Source organism: Myotis daubentonii, chromosome 2 (assembly GCF_963259705.1).
Source record: "Myotis daubentonii chromosome 2, mMyoDau2.1, whole genome shotgun sequence".
NCBI lineage: Eukaryota > Metazoa > Chordata > Mammalia > Chiroptera > Vespertilionidae > Myotis > Myotis daubentonii.
The window spans coordinates 126946781-126970181 of NC_081841.1; the positions used below are offsets into that span (position 1 = coordinate 126946781).

At 42.8% G+C, this 23401-nt stretch overlaps 1 pseudogene; it reads left to right on the forward strand.

Moving 5' to 3' along the window:
- Window positions 1–373: 373 nt before the first annotated feature.
- On the forward strand, window positions 374–2931 carry LOC132226676 (putative E3 ubiquitin-protein ligase UBR7; annotated as a pseudogene).
- The last annotated feature ends 20470 nt before the right edge of the window (window positions 2932–23401 follow it).

Below are 23401 nucleotides of genomic sequence, written 5' to 3' on the forward strand. Positions count from 1 at the left end.
ATATGTAGTGATAGATATAGAAATAATTTTTTAAGGAAGGGTGGTGTCAGAGAAGGACACTGAAAATCTTATTCCCAGAGACTGTCAATGAGTGCCCCTCCTCCCACAGTCTTAGTGAAAACCACATGGGGAGCCTGGACTTCTGCCCCAACCCAGAAGTAATGAGGCACTTCTCCTCTTCCCCACTGGGGTAGTGACAGAAGAGGCCTAATGGAGAGGCCTAATAGTCATTACTTTGACTATTGTTCAGTGATAACAAAACCACCCACTGTGGTGTCAGTGAGAATGGGAATTCCCACCCCTAACCTGCATTAACCACCTTGGGGGTTAATGAAGGCCAAGAGGAGAAACTGGACTTCCACCTCTACCTGACTGTACCTAAGCAGCACTTCCCCATTTTCCTTGTTAAAGCAGTGTAAAAAAAAAAATATATCAGGCTAAAACAGATTCTCACAACATAATACAAAAATTTCCAGGTTTCATTTTAAAAATATTCATCATACCAAGAACCAGAATCTCAAACTGAATAAAAAAGAAAATCAATACCTGCCAACACAGAGTCCATACAGATGCTAGATTATCTGCCAAAGACTTTAATGCTAAATAAGATAAATATGTTTCAATGAGCAATTATGAACATGCTTGAAACAACTAGAAAAATTGAAAGCCTCAGCAATAAAAAAATAGAAATTTTAGGACTGAAAAATATATAATGACTGAAATAAGAAAGCTCAATGATGGGCTAAATAACAGAATGGAAAACAGAGCAAAGAATCCATGAACTGGAAGATAGAAGAATAGAAATAAAGATAGAGAGGAAATAAACTGAAAAGTAAAATAAACTCAGAAATCTATGGAACTATAACAAAAAGATTCAATATTCATGTCATCAGAATCCCAGAAGAAGAGAATGATGAAGACAAGGCTGAAAGAGTTCTCAAAGAAATAATGGCTGAAAACTTTCCATACTTGACAAAAGACATAAACTTATATATCAAGAAGTTGGGCAAACTACAAGCAGGTCAAAGAAATTCACAGAAGACACACACCGCGACCTTCACAGCGAGGTTCAGGATCTGAAGGAGGGGCGGACTCACAAATGAAAATACTATACAAGAAATATCAATTTAGAAGGCATTGGGGGCCAGGTGGAGTCTCTTTCTTGAAGAGACACACCGAGACCTAGCCTTATCTGCTTTTTATTCAGTTTTAGATACACATCTTGCCCTCAGTAAAGCATGGCAAACAGGTAGCAGACAGACCGTCTCAAAGGTCAGTAAAGATCAGTGAGTCCAGTAAACATTTACTTGGAGGCAATAAGGTCAGGAGATTGCTTCGAGCCACCACTATCTCAACGTGAACAATCAGTGCCTACTGTCAGCCCTGATGACGCTCAAGGTCCACTGGCCTCGCGTGTTCCTTGGTGCACGCTCATGACAGTATTGGCAAGCGGTGGCTTCCTGTAGACACATAACTAAATTTCTGAAAACCAAGACAAAGAAAAAATCTTGACAACAATCAGAGAACAATGACTTTTACCTGTAGGGGCTAAAACATTCAAGTGACCTAAATTTTCTCATCAGTGATTTTTGAGGCCAGAAGAAAATAGCACAATAAATTTCAAGTCCTGATTAGAAAAGGACTGGCAACCCAGAATCTTAAATGTAATGAAAATATTCTTCAAGAATAAGGAGGAATCAAGACATTTTCAAATGAATGAAAACTAAGAGAATTGGTCATCAGAGAACTTAATACCTAAAAGAAGGTCTCTAAACATAAGGGAAAAGATCAAAGAAGAAACCTTGGAACATCAGGAAGGAAAGAAGACCATGGCAAGCAAAACTATGGGTAAATACAATGTGTACCTTTGTGTACTGTTGGTGGGAATGCAGATTGATGCAGCCTCTACAGCATGGAGATTCCTCAAAAAAATTAAAATTAGAATTGCCTTATGGCCCACCAATTCCACTTCTAGATAAAAGAAACTCAAAGCCACGCCTCTTGTTGTCTCTTTTCCTGCCTCCACTAGAGCAAAGCTGCAGTCCCGTGACAGCTGAGGATGGCTGGAGCTGAGGGTCACGCTGGACAGCAGTGGGAGTTGGAGCCCGTGGTATTGATGGCTGGTCGAGGAAGAGTTGGAAAATGAGGGATGCTCCATACTGGGTGGCAGTGACCCCAAGAAGTGTTCCTACTTGCAGCTCAATAAAGAGACAAGCACTATATACCTGTAGTTAGTACCTGCACCCCTGAGAGAGAAGAACCCAGCAGGAATTTGCCTAGCTTGCAGTCTTGAATGTCATGGAAGTCATAAACTATTTGAGCTATTCACAAAAATAAATTTTCCTTGTGATTGTGGAAACAGCAAGTTTAAAAATTTAGAATGCAAATTATTTCCTGACAATGCAAAGATAAATTCTGGCAATAAGTATAATGACAACTTTTTTGGATAGTACTGCATTTGTAAGAAACCTTATCGTGAAGATGAAATTCCAGATGAGCTGATCCAGGATGTAGTCTATGAAGACTGGTTCCATGGAAGTGCCATTCCCCCTGAGAGTAGGTTATTTCTAAGAAATGGTTTGCCAGGCTTGTGTGAAACGCTGCTCTTTCTCATGGGCTTATGCTGCACAATTGGCAGTAACCAAAGTACCTGCTGAGAATGGTGGGTTAGTGCTGAATGTCGATGGAACAGGAGATCAGGAAGTTATCAAACCTGAAAATGAAGATCATCAAGATATTACGTTCAAAGAGGATGTTCCATAACATACAAAGGATGCTGTGAAGGAAGTTAAAGCAGAGCAGACTAATAAACCACGGACCAGCTCCACTTCTGAAGCTGACCTCCAGACAGTGTTTGAGAATCAATGTCTCAACACAGAATCACAACATGGCTGCAGACTTCAGGAGGTTAAAACTAAGTGTTTTAATTAACCAAAGAACTTATATGTACATATGCATAGCCCATGGACACAGGCAATAGTGAGGGGAAGGCCTGGGGTGGGGTAGGACCCAGGTGGAGGGGAGCAAAGAGAGGGGGTAGGGAGAGGAACATCTGTAATTACCTCAACAATAAAAAAACACACAAAAACAACTGTAATGTTAGACAAATGTGCATGGAAGTAAGGCACATCATTATTGTACTTTAAAAGTTGTATATGATAAGACATATTTTATTTTTACTGAATGATCTAGTCCCCATCCCAAGGCAAGCATGAATAAAATTAGGTTAAATGTGGGGAAAAAACCATGTTTTATACAGAGAGACACTGCCACCTATTGGTCTCTAAACTGGCATAGCAAGTTATGTTCCTGCAAAGGCACATGAAAGGCATATGAAAATGTATGGAGATCTAGATGTCCTATTCCTGACAGATGAATATGATACAGTTCTGGCTTATGAAAATAAGGGCAAGGTTGATCAGGCAGCTGACAAGGCAAATCCTTTAATGGTACCCTTAACAGCATTAACAGAGTTTAACAAGTGGAACTTATTTGTGAATATAATGACTTAAGACTAAACTTAAGGACTATCTCAAGAGATTTGCTAATGAGGGCATGGTTGTAAAGAGAAAGGATATCCCACAGTTTTTTGAAGAATTTCAGTAAAAAAAGAGAAGAGTGGATGGTATGCAGTATTATTGCAGCCAGAGTGGAGTATGGAGCGTTCTCACACAGGCTGCCACTTAGACAAGTGTCCACTGATTCCTGGATGAGATGAATGAGAACTACAGGAAGTCAAGGCCTCAAAGAAATGGTCCATCCAGTGTTTTTCTGCATCACACCTAATTACAGATCCTCCTGAAGAGTGATGTATGGAGCTGGAAGGTCTTACGGTCACAGGAGATGCATGTGTGGCCTGGACTGGCCTTCTAGAAAAATGGTAAACAGGCTAGGTTGGAAAGCTCAGGGTATCTTAGAGGATGTTTGCAATCCCCAGCTTGGGAACTCTTCCCAGTCAAGATTTCTGCACCCTCTTTACAAGGTTACACAAGTAGTGGACCTTTGTGTCCTGAAAGTTTATAACCTCTCAAATGTTTTATTTAACTACCAGAAAGTTACTTACTTCTTGTAACAGGTCAGGATCAGGTCTCAGAGATGACGCAATACTGTGCAACACAATAATACAAATCATCCAGTGCTCAAGGGCTAGTTTGATGAAAGGTACTCTTCCTTCTTTTATATTAACCAGAAAATTTCTCTTTTTAAAAACCTTTTGTTCACAACTAGTTTTCTTATTGACTGTATTGGACTATCTCTTCTTGTAGAGACTGATTGTGGTCAACATGTGGCAGTTAATGCATGTTTCATGCAAAAGTATTAGTTGCTTTGAAGAAATTCTGTCATTGTATGTCCATTTTTGTAGAATTGTTACTGGACTTATAATTACATACTAAACTCCAACCAGGCCCCTATAAAATTAAATAAAACCAATTCAAAATAGTGGGGAAATAACCCAAAATAGTAATTCAAAAGGATATACGCATCTCTATGTTTATTGCAGCATTGTTTATAATAGCCAAGATATGGAAGCAATCCACATCACTAGACCAGTATATAAAAAAGAAGTGGTACAGATATACAATGGAATATTACTCAGCTATAAAAATGAAATCTTACCAATGGATGAACCTAGAGGATATTATGCTAAGTGAAATAAGTCAGAGGAAGACAAATACCATATGCTCTCACTTAAATATGAAATATAAAGGGTAAAATAAATGAACAAACAAAATAGAAACAGTCTCATAGATATAGAAATCAGACTGATGATTGCCAGAGTGAAGGAGGCTGGTTCTTTCACAAAGGTGAAAGAATTAAAAAGTACAAATTAGTAGTCACAAAATCATGTTTAGTTATTAAACAGAGCTGCCTGTTATAAATAACTCCACTCTTATTGTCTTTACTGCTCTTTGTCCTTCTCCTAGGCCACCAATTTTCAGTCTTTTTCATTTCATGGTCCACAAACTAATTACTATAATTCTGTGGCACACCAAAAAATAAAGTTTTTGCCAGTCTGACCCCCAAAAAGGTATAATTTTGACTCATTCACACCAAACAACGATTGTTGTGTTTGACAGTCTAAGGGAAAAGAGGTCAATGCCCCTGACTTAATAGGTATTGCATGTTTTAAAATTCTTGCAGCACATAAATGTACAGTGGCACACTGGTTGAAATCGCTGTCCTAGGCAATGTTAAAAGCAAGTTAATTTGGGGATTTACATGGAACATAGTAGAGAAACCCAAGAAGCAAGATGACTGGTAAAACCAGATATGTGAGTTAGTAATTAAGAGAATACAATGTCAAAAATTCACACACACAGACACACACACACACACTCTAAAGGGTAGAAGTCACAGCAAGAAGGGTTAAGGTCTTTCCTCCATCCCCCATGCTGATATAATGAGGGCATGGCATTAGGAGGAGGCTTAAGCTATAATAGTGTACAGTGATGTGTTAGGAGAAGGGTTTCCTTGTGAGCTGAATGTGTTTGCCACAAATACATACATTTGAAACCAGCTCAGCTATCCAGAATGGCTCTTTTTCATATTCTTTGACTATAGGAAAATGAAATCTTCCAGGAGATCTCCTTCCATGTTGATCTTTGTCTTCTGTAAAATTATACCAGGAGTCTAAAGAGGAAATAGTAATTTTTTTAAGATTCAGGAAATGGGTGTGTGTGTGTGGCAACGCTAACACATTTTTTCTATTATCTAGCAATATAACCATCGAGCAGTCAAATAACCACTTTATGCTTCAGATTCTTTTTTAAATATATATTTTTATTGTTGATAGTGTTACAAATGTCCCCGATTTCTCCCTTTTGCAACCCTCCACCCAGCCCCTACTCCACTCCAGGCCTTCATCACACTATTGTCTGTGTCCGTGGGCTATGCATATAAGTATACAAGTTCTTTGGTTAACCTCTTTCCCTTCCCGGTCCCCCTTGTCTCTGAGATCACTCAGTCTCTTCCATGCTTTTATGCCTCTGAACCTTTTTGTTGGTCAGTTTATTTTGTTCCTTAGATTCCACAAGTAAGTAAGATCATGTGATATTTGTCTTTTTCTGACTGTCTTATTTTGCTTAGCATAATATTTTCCAGGTCCCTCCATGCTGTCTTAAAGGATAAGTGGCCCTTCTTTTTTTTACAGCTGCATAGTATTCCATACTGTAAATGTCTTACAGCCTTTTTGTCCACTCATCTACTGATGGGCACGAGCTGTTTCCAAATTTTAGCTATTGTAAACAATGCTGCTTTGAACATAGAGGTGCATATATTCTTTCTGATTGGTGTTTTGGTATTCTTAGGATATATTCCTACAAGTGGGATCACTGGGTCAAATGGCAGTTCCATTTTTAATTAAATACTGGTATATGTTTATATTTTAATTGAAATGAAGGAAGAGGGGGAGAGAGATAGAAACATCAATGATGAGAGAGAATCACTGACTGGCTGCCTCCTACACACCCCTAGCTGGAGATCGAGCCCATAACCTGGGCATGTGCCCTTGACCGGATTTGAACCCCAGAACCTTCAGTCTACAGGCCAATGCTCTATCCACTGAGCCAAACCCGCTAGGGCTATTTTTAATTTTTTGAGGAAACTCCACACTGTTTTCCATAGTGGCTGCACAAGTCTGCATTCCCACCAGCAGTGTAGTAGGGTTCCCTTTTTCTCCACATCCTCACTAGCACTTGTTGTTTGTTGACTTTTTTTTGGTAGCCATCTGTCAGGTGTGAGGTGATAACTCACTGTAGTTTTAATTTGCATCTCTCTGATGATCAGTAACGTTGCACATTTTTTTCCTATGTCTATGGGCCACTAGTGTGTCCTTTTTGGAGAAGTGTCTATTCAGATCCTTTGACCATTTTTTAATTGGATTGTTTGTCTTCCTTTTGTTAAATTGTATAAGTTCTTTATATATTTTGGAAATTAACCCTTTATGAGTAGTATCATTGGTAAATAAGTTCTTCCTACAGTGGGTTCCCTTTTCATTTTGATGATGGTTTCTTTCGTTGTGCAGAAACTTTTTAGTTTGATGTAGTCCCATTTGTTTATTTTTTCTTTTGTTTCTCTTGCTCTAGGAGATGTATCTGTAAACATATTGCTATGAGAGATGTCTGAGATTTTGTTGCCTATGCTTTCTGCTAAGATTTTTATGGCTTCACTATTTACATTTAAGTCTTTTATCCATTTTGAGTTTATTCTTGTGTGTGGTGTTAATTGGTGGTGTAGTTTCATTTTTTTGCATGTGGCTGTCCAATTTTCCCAACATCATTTGTGAAGAGACTGTCTTTATTCCATTATATGTTCTTGCCTCCTTTGTCAAATAGTAATTGACCATAATGGCATGGATCAATTTCTGTTCAGATTCTAATCTGTAATATGAGAGACCTCTGGGGTCTCTTTCTATGCTAAAGTGCTGTCAATTTATAAACCCCCATAAATTATTTCCTATTCCCTCAACAATCAGGATAAACTACAATTGTGTCCTCAAATCCAAGGTTTTCCAAACTCCTCTCGTTTGTTTCTGTAACAAATTCAGAAAAGTTACACCAGAATATTACGTTACAACTGACCATTTCTTTCCTGACCAGCCTATCCTGTGATCTGGCAGGGAGAACAATGTCGCCTTTCTAGGAGAATGGCATGGGGAGAATGTCTGGGGAGAATGGCATATCTAAGTGAAGTAGTTGCATACAGAAAATGAGTTCTCTTTCCTATGCAAACATGACATTGCCTAATGAAAATAGAGCATATTGCCCATCCTCTGGTGGTGATGCTAGTCTCTATACCTTGAGGCCCTTATTCTTGAGGTATACATTTGAAAGATTGCCAGCCAGTTTTAAGTATACAATCTGTGGCTAGGAAGCAGAGCTAAACTAGATATTCATTCATTCATTCATTCATTCATTCATTCATTCTATTCAATGCCCACCAAAGCAAACAGTGCAATATAGTGGTAAATACATGGGCTACAAAGCCAAACAACTTGGGCAGCAATCTCCACTCTACCACATGAAATCCATGTGCCATTGGGCAAATTACTTAACTTCTCTGTGCTTCATTGGCAAACTGAGGGTAATTGATAAATAACTTACTTCAAAGTGTTGTGAGAATCAAATGAGTTCCTAAATATGTAGCATTTAGAACAGTGCCTGGAACATAACTCTCAAAATGTATTCCTTATCATTGTTGTCATTATTCTTATTTGCTAGGTACTAAGTTTCCAAATAAATAAGCCACTTAGCAATTACATGATTATGCTTAGAATATAAAACAAAAAGTGTAAATATTTTTGCCTTTGTAATCACCCAAGATCTTTAACAGTCAATGACATATTTTGGACACTCAGTAAGTGTTCACTAAATGATTTAATGAATTAATGAATGAAATTAATCTAAAACTAGTCAGCAAGTTAGCCAGGCACATGGATAATTCCCAGATTGTTGATTTGAATGTATCAATTTTTGGTTTAAAAATATTACCTTGAAACTAATTGGTAAAGAAAACTTTTTGTTTTTATTTCTTGTCTTTTTATTAACTGAGCAAGAATTTTATAAAGATTATTTTGATAAATATCAGAACATTTCATCATGGCATTACAAAACCTTGGATGTATGCATTATAACTAAAGTGTGTTTGATCCAAGTATTATGAAAATTTTCAAGAAAGGGTTTTCAGCCCAGCTGATGTGGCTCAGCGGTTGAGTGTCGACCCAAGAACGAAGAGGTCACTGGTTTAATTCCTGGTCTGGCACATGCCCAGTAGGATGTGCCGCTCTCTTATCAATGTTTCTCTCTCCCTCTCTTTCTCTCTCTCAAAATATTAATAAAAACATTTTTTTAAAAAGAAATGGTTTACAGCCATCTTAAATATTGCTCAGGAATTGTATATAGAATGTATGCATCAAATGAAAGAGAAGTATCATTTCTATAACAGATCTAGAGGATAAAATATGCCTGAATTAATTGGGCATCTTCTGTGTTTCTATCTATTTTTTTTGAAGCTGTAGCTTACTTGATAAATGAATTAATTTGTTTCCTAAACAATGAAAATAAATCCATTCAAACTTAAAACTTGATTTAATTATTATAAACTAACGTATATAAATCTAATCCTTTTTTATTATTTTTAGATAGAGAGGGAGAAAGAGGGAGAGAGAAACATCAATGTGATAGTGAAATGTTAATCGGCTGCCTCCTGCATGCCTCCTACCAGGAATCGAGCCTGCAACTTGGACATATGCCCTGACTGGGAATCAAATGGCAACCTTTCAGTATACTGGATGATGTCCAACCAACTGAGCCACACTGGCCAGGGCGAAATCTTACCCTTTTCAATAATAAACTATAAAGGTGCATTTTGTTATAAATATTAATTATACATATTATAAGTTCACCAAAAGGAAATAAAAAGGCAAACAACTCAACAACAACCACAAAAGGACAAAATGAGGTTTATTTAACCGTCACTGTAATATGGATATCAAAACTATCCTAAATCCTAACTCTAAGTAAGCCTTTAAATTCTTCCTTTGTTTAGAAAGGCTCATCTAAAATAGTTCCATAGGACAGTTCCAGCTGGGTTTATGATTTGAAATCTATCTTGTTAATGTGAAAAAATGGTTTCCCTTTGGCTTATGGGCCATGGTGACTGGCTGTTGCACTCTTTGGCCCATAGCACCCTAAGAGAAAGATAAAAAAAGTGATGTATCCTTCAATATCCACTCTATCTTCTATGAATAGTAGCTGTCAGCTGGTGTGAGCTGTAAGTCCTTTGCCCAATGTCCACTCTATCTTCTATGAATAGTAACTGTCAGCTGGTGTGAGCTGTAACTCCTTTGCCCAGGTCCTGGTAAGCACTAAGAATTCCATACGAGATAAGGTTATAATCCTTAAAAGAATCTAGGTTACATATATAAAGCCGGTTACACCAGCAATTCTCAAACTTTTTACCTCAGGATGTTTTTACTAGTACACCCTTAAAGTTGTCGAGGACCCCCAAAAGCTTTGGTTTATGTGGTTATATCTATCAATATACCATCTTAATTTTCATTTAACCTGAGAAAATTTAGATTTAGCTACTTACTTTAAAAATAACATAAGCCCTGGCTGGTGTGGTTGGTTGAGCATCATCTTGTGCAGTAAAAGGTCTCTGGTTTGATTCCTGGTTAGGGCACATGTCCAGGTTGCGGGTTCAGTCCCCAGAGGGCGCGTACAAGAGGCAACCGATCAATGTTTCTCTCTTTTTCTCTCCCTCTTCCTTCCTCTCTCTCTAAAATCAATAAAAACATATAGAAATAATAATAACATATTACATGTTAATGTATATATACTTTTTATATGTTTTTATGAAAATCATTAAAAACATATAAAATAACAATAACATATTACATGTTAGCATAAATATACTTCTTCACTAAAATAAAACAAAAATCATTAGTGAGATGAGTGGCATTGTTTTACATTTTTGAAAATCTGTTTAATGTCTGGCTTAATAGAAGACAGCAAGATTGTCATATCTGTTTCTACATTGAATCTGTTGGAATATGTGTTTTGGTTGAAGTATATGAGGAAAATATGTGTGGATACATACTCAGGAAAGAAGGGAGTGTTTTATTGGCCTTTTCAGATAATCTATATATGTAAAAGGCTAAGCAACCGTCGGACCGTCCAACTGGCCAATAGGTATGATGCGCACTGACCACCAGGGGACAGATGCTCAATGCAGGAGCTGCCAAGCTGCCGTGACTTGGCAGCAGTGTTTCTTGGGTGATGCATCCCAGAATCAGAGAGGAGGGAGCCCAATTCCTCATGAGGCCCCGCGATTCCACCTTTGCCCATGGGTGGAATATTTCTTCTAATTAATTTCCTTTCAATGTGCACAAATCTGTGCACTAGGCCACTAGTTATAGATATTTGTCTTTGATACTGTACCAAAACTCAATCAGTGGTAGTTTCTTAAAGATTTGCTGCAGCCTGGCCAGTGTGGCTAGTGGTTGAGCATCAACCTATGAACTAGGAGGTAATGATTCAATTCCTGGTCAGGGCGCATGCCCAGGTTGGTGGCTCAATCCTCAGTAGGGGTTGTGCAGGAGACAGCTGATTGATGATTCTCATTATTGATGTTTCTATCTCTCTCTCCCTCTTCCTTCCTCTCTGAAATCAATAAAAATATATTTTCTAAAAAAGATTTGCTGCAATGTTGAATCTGAAACCATATCAATGAACTTTTCATCCTGTTACTTTGAAATCCATTCATCTACTTTGAATGTTGAATGAGTCTTTACCCAGGAATAATTTTGTACTAGCATGTGTTGATCATTTGAAAAAAAAAAAAAAAAGTACCGGTTCTCTGAGTTATGTAGCAATTCCAATGTTGACATAATTATTATAAAACACTTTTACAATGACATTTGTTAATATCACTGCTTATTTCATAAGAAAAACCGTTGAGTACTAGGAAGCTGTCCAGCTCAGGGTGCTGCCATAAGTTTTCCATAATTCTCACTTCCAATTAAAAGCTTGATGTGTATCATTTTAGCAATAAATAGTGTAAATTTTTACCTTGAAAAGACAAGCTTGTTTTGTTCTTTTTTTGAGACAGTGTTTATCAAATACCCAAGTCAGAAAACCATAACTTGTCTATCAGTCATTTGAAGTAAAAAAATGGTGACTCATAAAAAAAAGCAGCTAGTTCAGCTCACAACTCAATCCACACAGTTGTTTTCCTCAAGACAACCAGCCTCGTTCAACTGCAGCACAAAATACTTTGTGAACACATCCCATTTCGTCACACAGAATATTAAAAAGAGGTACTTATGGGTTGAGTTTTATGAAATTAATAATTTATACTGATTCATCAAGAACATTCTTAAATAAAGTTGGCTTGGGCTTGTGTGTGTGTGTGTGTGTGTGTGTGTGCGTGTGTGTGTTGGTGAATAATTCAATGATTATCATTATGGTTTGGCGCCACAGCCTTGATTCTTGCTAAGTTCTAGCAGTTTACCCACCATTGCTTTTGATCCTAAGTGCTGATATCAACACAATGTTTAAAAGAAAAGTCTTTGTATTATGAAAATTGTCTTGGCATCACAGATCCTCTGAAAGGGTCTTGTGACCCCCAGGGGCCTTTTGATCAAATTTGAGAACCACTAGATTGAACTCTGCAGAAAGAAAGAAACTTAGTCAAGACATAAGTGATAATGTCCCTCACTAACCCCCCTGCTGGCCTGGTTACCCCACGCAGCCTGCTTTTCAGTTATTTGGTTCTCCCTCACTAACTATCTGGTCTGGAGAGAAGCTACTCTACTGTTGCCAGTTCGGATCAACTAGACTTGTTAAGGATCAAGTAGGCTATGTGCTTAAATAGGCCATCTCATTCCTGTTCTAACCATACCTTGTTTTTCCTTAAAACACTGTAATAATAGTAATAATATAAAGACTTAAGTGTGAAACCCAAAACTATAAAACTCCTAGAAGAAAACATAGGCAGTAAACTCTCCTACATTGCTTTTAGTAATATCTTTTTGGATATGTCCCCTAAAAGCAAAGCAAACAAAAGAAAAAAAATAAACAAATGGTACTATATCAAACTAAAACGTTTTTGTACAGCAAAAGAAACCATCAACAAATTGATAAGACAATCTACTGAATGGAGGAAGATACTGGCCAATGATACATCTGATAAAGGTTATATCAAAATATATAAGGAGCTTACACAGCTTAACAACAAAATGACAATCTGATTAAACAAGGGGCAGCGGTCCTGAATAGACATTTCTCCAAAGAGAACATATATGAATGGCAAATAAATATATATAAATATATGAAAAGATGCTCAACATCACTAATCATCAGAGAAATGCAAAGTAACACTACAATGAGATATCACCTTACACCTGTCAGTATGGCTATCATTAAAAAATCAACAAACAAAAAGTGTTGGTGAAGATGTGAAGAGAATCCTCATGCACTATTGGTGGGATTGCAAATTGGTACAGCCACTATAGAAGTTTTTCCAAAAATTAAAAATAGAACTGCCAAATGACCCAGCAATCCCATTTCTTAGCATTCTGAGGAAATCAAAAACACTAATTCTAAAGAATATATGCATCCTTATGTTCATTGCAGCCTTACTTACAATAGCTAAGATATGGAAGTATTCGAGATGTCCATCTAATCTAATAAAAGAGAAACATGCAAATTGACTGCACCTCCGCTATGCCCCAAGCCACGCCCACCAGCCAATCAGAGTGACTATATGCAAATTAACCCAACCAAGATGGCGGCCGGCAGCCATGGAGCTGGAGCAAGCAGGAGGCTTGGTTGCCCTGGCGATGAAGGAAGCCAAGCTTCCTGCCTGCCCTGACCGGCTGTGGCCTCCGTTCAAGGCAACAAAGTTTCAGTTATAGAAGATAAATAAATCCTAGATACCTGTTTCCAGCCAGCCTCCACTGGGAGCTTGGGTGCCTGGGGGCCGTGGCCAGCCTGCAAACAGCCATCAGCCACTCACCCAGGCTGGCCAGGCACCCCAGGGTGGACCCCCACCCTGAAGGGGCTGTGGCCAGCCTTCAAACAGCCATCAGCTCCTCACCCAGGCTGGCCAGGGACCCCAGCAGGACCCCCCTCCCTGAATGGGGTGTGGCCAACCTGAAAACAGCCCTCAGCCCCTCACCCAGGCTGGCCAGGCACTCCAGCAGAGACCCCCACCCTGAAGGGGGTGTGGCCAGTCTGAAAACGGCCATCAGCCCCTCACCCAGGCTGGCCAAGCACCCCCTCCCTGATTCAGGACACCGTTCAGGGCAAATCAGCCATCCACCACTCATGCACCAGGCCTCTATCCTATATAATAAAAGGGTAATATTCAAATTGACCCTAACAGCAGAACGACTGGGAATGACTGGTCACTATGACATACACTGACCACCAGGGGGCAGACTCTCAATGCAGGTGCTGCCCCCTGGTGGTCAGTGCATTCCCACAGGGGGAGCTCTGCTCAGCCACAAGCCAGACTGATGGCTGTCAGTACAGCGGTGGTGGTGGGACCCTCTCCCGCCTCCTCAGCAGTGCTAAGGATGTCTGACTGCAGCTTAGGTCTGCTCCCCGCTGGCAAGTGGACATCCCCGAGGGCTCCTGGGCTGCCAGAGGGATGTCTGACTGCTAGCTTAGGCCTAATCCCCCGGGGATCGGGCCTAAGCCAGCAGGTGGTCATCCCCTGAGGGGTCCCAGACTGCCAGGCTGAGCGACCCCCCCCCCCCAGTGCACAAATTTTTGTGCACCGGGCCTCTAGTACCTAGATAATTGGATAAAGAATAAATGGTACAGCCAGGCTATAGTGGCTCAGTTGGATGGAGTGTTGTCCCATACACAAGGTTGCCATTTGGATTCCTGGTCAGGGCACATACCTTGGTTTCAGGTTTGATCCCTGGTTGGGGCACATATGGAAGGCAACAGATCAATGTTTCTCTCTCACATTGATATTTCCTTCTCTCCCTCTCTCTGTCTCTCTAAGCATCTCCTCCAGTGAGGATTAAAATAAAAGAAGAATAAATGATACACATATTCAATGGAATATTACTTGGCCATAAAAAGAATGAAATCTTACCATTTGTAACAACATGGATGGACCTAGAGGTCATTATGCTAAGCAAATAAGTCAGACAGAGAGACAAATAGCAGATGATTTCACTTAAACATAAAATCTTAAAAATGACATAAATGAAGAAACAACCCATATATACAGAGAACATAATGATGGTTGCCAGAGGGAGAGGGGTTTGGGGGCTGTATGAAAAGATGAAGAGATTAAGATTTACAAATTGGAAGTAATAAAATAGTCTCATGGGATGTAAAGTACAGCATAGGCAATATAGTCAATAATATTGTAAAAACTGTAATGTATTTGGGAGTACTATGTTTTTATTGAGAGAGAGAAATATCGATGTGAAAGAGAAACATTGATAAACTGCCTCCTGCACACCCCTACTGTGAATCAAACCTGCAACCCAGGCATTTGCTCTGACAGGAATTCATGACCATCTGGTGCATGGGACAATATCCAACCAACTGAGCCACACAGGCCAGTACAATTTTTTTTTAAAATTATGATGAAAAGGTGAAGAGCATGAAATCAATGGAGTGAGAGTTAATACACATAAAGTAGTAAAGGGTTGCACCTTTTTAGCATCATCTTTGCTTCTCCATCAACCATTAGCATAAGCCCCAAACCTCAACCCATATCCTAACTACTCAACTATAGATAAAAATGCTTACATTTTTTATTTTGGAGATGGCAGTTTTAAATGATGACAAGATCCAGGATGTGGCTGTGGGAGTGGGTAGCAGAAGTAAAGAGAAAGCCAGTGGAGATGCAGAAGTCAGAGAGTTTTGGAGGGTCATACTAGTACATTGAGGGTGATGGCTCACTTGGTAGAGAAGGCTGTGCATCCGTCTTTATTGAATGATGAAGTGTAACCATAAGGTGGGTATATGACAGGGACTTGGAGAGGGAAAACATAGCTGGCCAAAAGGCATGACCCTTAGTAATGGAGAAGTTTTTGCAAGTGTGAGGGAGTAACAGTTTGGAAGAAATGATAAGCCAGGTGGACACAAACTAATGCTGGTTGCTGAGGTTAAGTCAGTATAAGGGCATTGACAGCCAAAATTTAACTTAGAGGAAGGGACACATTAGAAGAATCTTTCCATATGCTGTGCCCCAATGGATTGCATCAGCCCAAAAGGTTTGTCATTCAAATTTGTCAAATGTACCCTACAGGCTACCTGTTAACTTGGCTGAAAAAGTGCTAACATCAGAAAGAGTCAGATTTTAGTTAAGGCAAGGAGGTGGAAAGGGTAATAGAGAAAGGCTGGTTATGGATTAGCCAAGGGTACAGAAGCAATGAGCATTCATTTAAGAGAAAACTGAGGTTATCTGCTCTCTAGATTGAAAGCTGCATGAAGGCAGGGACTAGATGTCATGTTCACCATTGTATCCCTAGGGTCCAGCACTATGACCCTAGCAGATAGCAAGTTCTTGAAGTACAGTTGTTAAAAGTGGGAATGAATATCCTGTTGCTAGAGTTGTAACATAGAAGGACAATGAGTGAAGGAAACAGTGATATGCACTTCAAACCTCCATTAGTGGAAAAAAGGTGTGCCGGGGTCCAACCCCAGCGGGTCCAGGGGTCCCCAAAGGTGTGGACGGAGTCGGCGAAGAAGGAATGACACCAAGACAGCGTTCAATTGATCAGCAGCCCAGCCAGGTTCTCTAGCCAGGATCTCCAGCCAAGTTCTGGTCTGGATCTCCAGAGAGGTTCTGCTCAGGTTCTCCAGTCAGGTTCAGTCACCAGGTTCTAGTCAGGCTCTCCTGCCAATCTCTGCAGTCAGGTTCAGTCCAGGATCCCTGCCATGCTCTCTCGCCAGGCTCCACCTCCAGGCTCCGAGGCCAGTCCCTGTCCAGGATCCTCCGGCATGCTCTAGCCAGCGAAGTTCTTCTGTCTCTAGAGAACGTTCTGTGTAGGTTCTGTGCCTAGGCTCTGTCTCTCTTGGTCCTGTCTTCCAAGCCCTGTGTCCTTAGTTCTGTGTTCTGAGTTCTGTCTCTTTCTGTCTTGTTACAACTGTATTTATACCAGTTGATTCAATCCTATCAATCTCTATTACAAAGGTTAGGGCGTTTCTTATCTCCATTCCAGGGAGTAAAGATTATGTAGCTTAAGCATGATTGTTCGTAGTTAAAGTGATTAATTACCCGCCTGGCACTTAGTTGAGGGGTTTTATTCCCTCCCTAACTTCAGGGAAAAATTCCTACCTGGAGAAACAACCTTTCTCGGAGAGGTGACCTTGGTTAAAACACAGCGCCAAGAAGGTGAGCAAACATATTAAGAACTGTATGCCATATATGCCAGGTCCCTTGAAACAGCAAGGATGGACCGGTTCCCGGCAAAGGTGGACATAAAGCACAAAAGTAATTGAAAGTCTATGCCCTAAAGAGCAGCTTTCCAAAGTGCCCTTGTCCTTCTAAAGTCATTGTTCGAGAAATGGAGTGTGACCTAGAATGCCTTCTCCTAAGGTGAATTCTCAACATTACAGTAGAGGCTGAGCAGTAGCTGAAATAAAGGGATGGAGGGAAGGGGGAAAGGAGAGAGAGAGAGAGAGAGAGAGAGAGAGAGAGAGAGAGAGAGAGAGAGAGAGAGAGAGAGAGAGAGATTGTTTCTGTTAGAAGAAGGTACAACTACTATTCACCTAAATGCAAAGGTAGAAACTCAGGCCCCAATTAACTTTATTCTATGTTTTATATGAAGGAAGAAGAAGCAGTAGAAAAGACATTAATTTTCTGGTGTCTTAGGAAAGGACTCAGGGAAATATCATGCAAATGTTAACATTAGTTATCTTAGGCTGGTAAACTTGTTTCCTCTTTGTACATTTCTTTAAAAAAAAGTCTTATTGATTTAAGAGAGAGGAAGGGAAAGGGAGTGAAAGATAGGAACATCAATGATGAGAGAGAATCATTGATTGGCTGCCTCCTGCATGCCCTCTACTGGGGATCTAACCCGCAGCCCGGGCGTATGCCCTGACCAGGAATCGAACCATAGCTCAACCACTGAGCCATGCCAGCTGGGCTCTTTTTTTTTTTTTTTTAAAGTTAGAAATGTTTATGACATTTTAGATATTTATGGAGGGTTGCTTACTTTTGTGATCACAGCATTTTTAAAAAAATTGTTGACAGTATTACAGATGTCTCCCATTTCCTCCCCTTTAGCCCCTCTCCACCCAACCCTCTCCCCACCCCAGGTCTTCCCCATACTATTATCTGTGTCCATGGGTTATGTATACATTCCTATATGCTCTTTGGTTAGTCTCTTCCTGTCCCCCAGACTAACAGATCTGTTTATTCTGTTCCATGCATCCATACCTTGGGCCCTATTTTGTTGGTCAGTTTATTTTGTTCATTAGATTCCACATATTAGTGAGATCATGTGATAGCTGTATTTTTCTATCTGGATTATTTCATTTAGCATAATAGTCTATAGGTCCATCAATGCTGTATCAACAGCTAAGCACTCCCTTTTTCTTTAAAAATATTTTTTTCTTGATTTCAGAGAGAGGAAGGGAGAGGGAGAAAAGATAGAAACATCAATGATGAGAGAGAACCATTGATTGGCTGTCTTCTGCACACCCCCTATTGGGGATTGAACCTGCAGCCTGGGCATGTGCCCTGAGTGGGAATCGAACCATGGCCACCTGGTTCATAGGTCGATGCTCAACCACTGAGCAACACTGGCCAGACAGAGCTCCTTCTTTTTTACTATACATTTTTTCATGTTTGCATCTTCTATATTTAATATATGTAACTTTGTGGGGGTTTTTTTGTTGTTGTTTCCAGTGTAAAATTTTTATATTTAGAATTAGGCAGCTAGACTCAGTTTAGATGATTCCAATTTTGTTGGCAACATCCAAAGCACCGTAGTCAGGAGCCAGTCGAACATAGGCCTTCTCTCGCCCTCAGGCCTGATCAGGGTGCTGACCTTGGCCACATCAGTGTCATAGAGCTTCCTCACAGCCTGTCTGATCTGGAGCTTGTTGGACTGGACATCCACAGTGAACACCGAAGGCCTGGGTCCCGGGTGCCGGAGGAAAACCGGTGCCGGCAGCCAGGAGAAGGGAAGGCCTATTGCACGAATCTCTTCATGCAACAGGCCTCTAGTATACCATAATATGAGGAAAAATTCAAGGCTACAAGAAAGTTTGCTACCTATAATAGAAGAAAGATACACATTTTAAGAAATCAGTATGACAATTACTAAAGTGGAAATAGCTAAAGAACTATTCTTGTCAAATAATCTCAGAGTAATACTGCAGCCTTTATAAATCATAGGAAAAGGAACTCAGTGGACCCTTTCCCCCTCTCCACGTGGGAGTCTGTACTTGTTCTTTAGTAAATTTCCACCTTTGCTATACCACCCTCTATCCATGGATTCATTCTTCGATTACAGTGGACAAAGAATCTGGGTTCCAGTCCAAGAGAACACCGCATGTTCCAGTCCAAAAATTTCGTTTCTCAATGTTGGAGTCTAAAAGTCTAAGATCAAAGTGTCAGCAGGGTTGTTTTTTTTTCTGATCTGCCTCCTTGGCTTGCAGATGACTGTATTCTCCCTGTGTCTTCACATGGTCTTTTCTTCTGTGTCTGTGTCCTAATGTCCTCTTCTTTAAGGATACCAGTCTTATTGGATTAAGACCCACCCTAAAGACCTCATTTTAATTTAATTATTTAATTACCTCTCTATAGATCCTATCTATAAAAACAGTCACATTATGTTCTCTGGTGGTTAGAATTTCAACATATGAATTTGGGGCAGGACATGATTCAGCCCATAACAATAATTAAATATGAAGTCAACTGCAGACCTTCATAGATGCCCTGTATCAGGTTATTAAAATTCCCTTTATTTCTAGTTTGCTTAAAATTTAAAAAAAATCATGGATGAGTACTTACTTTTGTCAAATATTTTCTGCATCTATTAAGATGATTATATGTGTTTCCCTTTTTTCATCTGTTAATATGGTAAATTATGCTGATTGATTTTTCAAAATTTGAGCCAAACTTGTATTTCTGAGAATAATCCATTCAGTCATCATATATTATCTTATTTTTTTTTTTTTTACCTGTTGCCAATTTTTATTTGGAAAATTATTATAAAATGCCTTTGTGGTGCACCACACACTGAAGATGTGTTTGTGAGTAGAAAGAGATGATGTAAGAAAGCTTAATCTTTATTTACTACTGATAAGGGTTAACTAACTAGCTTAATTAGGCAGACAGGAAGGGGTGGGAGGGTGGGTACAGGAGGCCTGAGCAATTAAAACAACCTTACATCAAGGACAGAGGTATCTCTGGCCTGAGCAGTTAAAGCAACCCTTAGGGAGATCAAAAGCAACTCTAACCTGAACAGATAAGATGGATATGTGAAGACACCACATGGGCTTTAGACTTTGAAACTGATACCATACTAGAGGTCTGATGCATGAAATTCATGCATGGGTAGGGTCGCTAGGCCTGGCCTGCGATCAGAGCCAATCTGTGGGGCAACCAGCGGGGCAATTGGGCCCCCGCTGGCACCCACCTTGGCTGGCCTGGGGCCTATGGGCTGGGGACAGCTCCTGTGTTAAGCATCTTCCCCCTGGTGGTCAGTGTGTGTCATAGCGACTGCTTGTTCCACCAGTATTGGTCAATTTGCATATTAGGTTTTTATTATATAGGACTAGAGGCCCAGTGCACGAAATTCGTGCACTGGGGGGAGGGGGGTCCCTCAGCCTGGCAATCTGGGACTCCTTGGGGGATGTCAGACTGCCGGTTTAGGCCCGATCCTGCACCAGTAGTCGGACATCCCTCTCGCAATTCAGGACCACTGGCTCTTAACCACTCACCTGCCTGCCTGCCTGCCTGATTGCCCCTAACCACTCTGTTTGCCAGCCTGACCACCCCCAACTGATGCCCTGATCCCCCCCACCTGCCTCCCCTGCCAGCCTGTTTGCCCCCAGCTACCCCCTGTCACCGGCCTGATTGCTCCCAACTGCCCCCCCCTCGCCAGCCTGATTGGGGTTGGGGGGCCAATTGGGGGAGGGGCTGGCCATGGGGAGGGGCTGTGGTTGGTGGGCTGGGCAGCCACCCCCCCAAATGGGTTGGGGGGTGGCGATCGGGGTCAGTGGCTTCGGGGAGGAGCCATGGGTGGTTGGCCAGCCAGCCCTGCCCCTGATTGTGGTGGTGGTGGGGGCAATCTGGGGTCAGGCTGGGCAAGGGGAGAGGCTGCAGGAGATTGGCTGGCCAGCCCTGCCCCCTCTTGGGGTGGGGGGATCAGGGGTGGGACTGGCCTGGGGAGGAGCTGCAGGACGTTGGCTGCCCAGCCCTGCCCCCTCTTGGGGTGGGGGAGGGGCTGTGGGCCTATTGTGGTGGGGCAGGTTGATCAAGGGCGGGGCTGGCGGGGGGTGGTGGTGGGAAGAGAGGGGGTATTTGGCCAGCCGGCCTGCTTTTTTTTTTTTTTTTTTTTGGCAACTTCACAACTTTTACTTGTGGTGCCTGTGCTATGTCTGAAAAATACCTTCTCCCCCTGCCCGGGACAATGATGGGAAGGGGGCAGCAAAAAATAGAAGACAGGCTCACCTGGCCCAGGCCGGCAGGATGCTTGGCACATTCTAGGATCCCTGCTCAGGGGCTGGAGGGGTGACTGGTGGCAGCACACGTGAGAGGGGACCTCTGGGTGACCACTCTGGTCCTGGCTACTGGTCTTGGCACTTCCTGGTCCCCAGTTCCTTTCTGGTCCCTCCTGCAGCCCTGGTCCCCCTACCTGGATCAGCCTCCTGTCTCCATCCTGGACTCAGATGGCCCCCTTGGCTCCTGGGGGCTCTGTCCTCCCCTCCTAACCTGGAGATCTCAAGGAAGGTTATGGCTTCTCAGAGATTCCTTGACAGCCCTGTCACTCATGTTCACACAGGGAAGGGGTGCATGTGGCAAAAGCAGCTGTATAAATGCGGGCGCAGGGGCAAGTCCTCTGGGGTCACTTGGACAGTTTGCTGATGATGCAGATCAGGGCCACATTCTCATCCTTGAGGCGCTGGTTATCAGCTCAGAGATTGGACAGGCCCTTTAGCTCCTCTTCCAGTTCAGCGGCCTTGCACTCCAGGGCCCTGCACTCAAATCTCTCCAGCTCCAGGATGGCCGGCCTCTCTGCAAAGCGCTCTTGCCTCTGCATGGTGCGCTCCAGCTCTACCTTGAGCTGCACCAGCCGCAGCGTGGTCTGGGTCAGGGCCTCACGAAGTCTCTCGTTCTCAATGTGCAGCTTTGCGTAGAGCTTTCTGAAGCTCCCTCAGGCTCTTCCAGTTTGGGCTGGGGTTCTGGGTTTAGGTCCTGCTGCCTCTGGAGGGGAAGGGCTGGATTCTGGGCTGATGTCCACTGGCTTCACCTTCTCCCCTTCACAGGCCCTCTCCTCTCATCGCCAACTCTGCAGTGCTCCCTGGAGGCCTGTGGTCCCTGTCCCTGCCCCTCAGGCGCCTCTACTCTCTGGGCAGGGCCGTCAGAATTCTCAGCCCCAGGGACTCGGGGCTGCCAGGAAGGGTCCAGGCTCTGTTCACCCTGCTCTTGATGTGGATGGGAGAGTCTGATCAGGGGAAGGCCTGCAGCGGGGAGGGGCTGTGAGGTTGGCTGCTGGCCCCACCACCTGATCAGGCCGTGTGCTGGCTACAGTGGGTGTCATAGCGACTGGTCCAATCAGGGCCATGTTCTGCCGGCTCACCACTCCCCAGTCCCAACACCGCCTCCACTGCTGGGCTAACAGGCCTTTGGGATCACCAGCTCACAGCGCCTGCTTTCCCACAGGCCTGAGGCTCTCAGGCCTGTGGGAAAGCAGGCGCTGGTGACTTCAACTGCATGCATGTGTGCCTGGGTGGCGGCTAATGGAACGCACTGCCCGCTTGGGGCCGCTCACACCTGGGTGGGCAGGTTGAGGGCACTGCCACCACCGTTACTGCCACTGCCGCCGCTGCTGCTGCTGCTGGGGCTTGAGGCACTGGCGGAGGCTGCTGGCGACCTACCCACCCCGGGTTGGGTGGCACAAAGGATGCGCTGGCCGGCCGATCGCTGCTGCCGTCCCGTGTCCCTTCACACAGAGGATACTGGGGGGCGGGTACCTGATCACTGCGGTCCCACCAGCCAACCCCCAGGTTCCCCGTGGGAGGCCCGGATGAGGGCGGGACCTCTGCCACCAGCCCCTGATAGAGGCGAGCTGGCGTTGGCACTGTCCCGCCTTGCCTGCAGTATGCAAATTAGCCACCATTTTGGCTGGCGGTTAATTTGCATATCGCCCTGATTAGCCAATGAAAAGGGTAGCGGACGAACGCTAATTACCATGTTTCTCTATTATTAGAAAGGACTAGAGGCCCGGTGCACAAAAATTTGTGCACTGGGGGGGGTCCCTCAGCCCGGCCTGTGCCCTCTCACAGTCTGGGACCCCTCGGGAGATAACGACCGGCTGGCTTAGGCCTGCTCCTGGCTGGCAGAGGGCAGGCCCAATCCCTAGGTGCAGCCCCTGGTCGGGCTCAGAGCAGGGCCGATTGGGGATTTGGGGCACCAACCCCTGTCATGCACAGAGCAGGGCAGATTGGGAGGTTGTGATGCTACCCTCAGTCACGCTCAGGGTAGGGCTGATTGGGGGGTTGGGGCACCACCCCCTGTCACACTCAAGGCAGGGTGGATGGGGAGGTTGCGGCGCCACCCCCTGTCACGCACAGAGCAGGGTCAATCAGGGGGTTGGGGAGCTCCCCCCTGTCACTAACAGAGCAGGGCCCATCAGGGGGTTGAGGAGCTCCCCCCTGTCACTAACAGAGTAGGGCTAATAGGGGAGTTG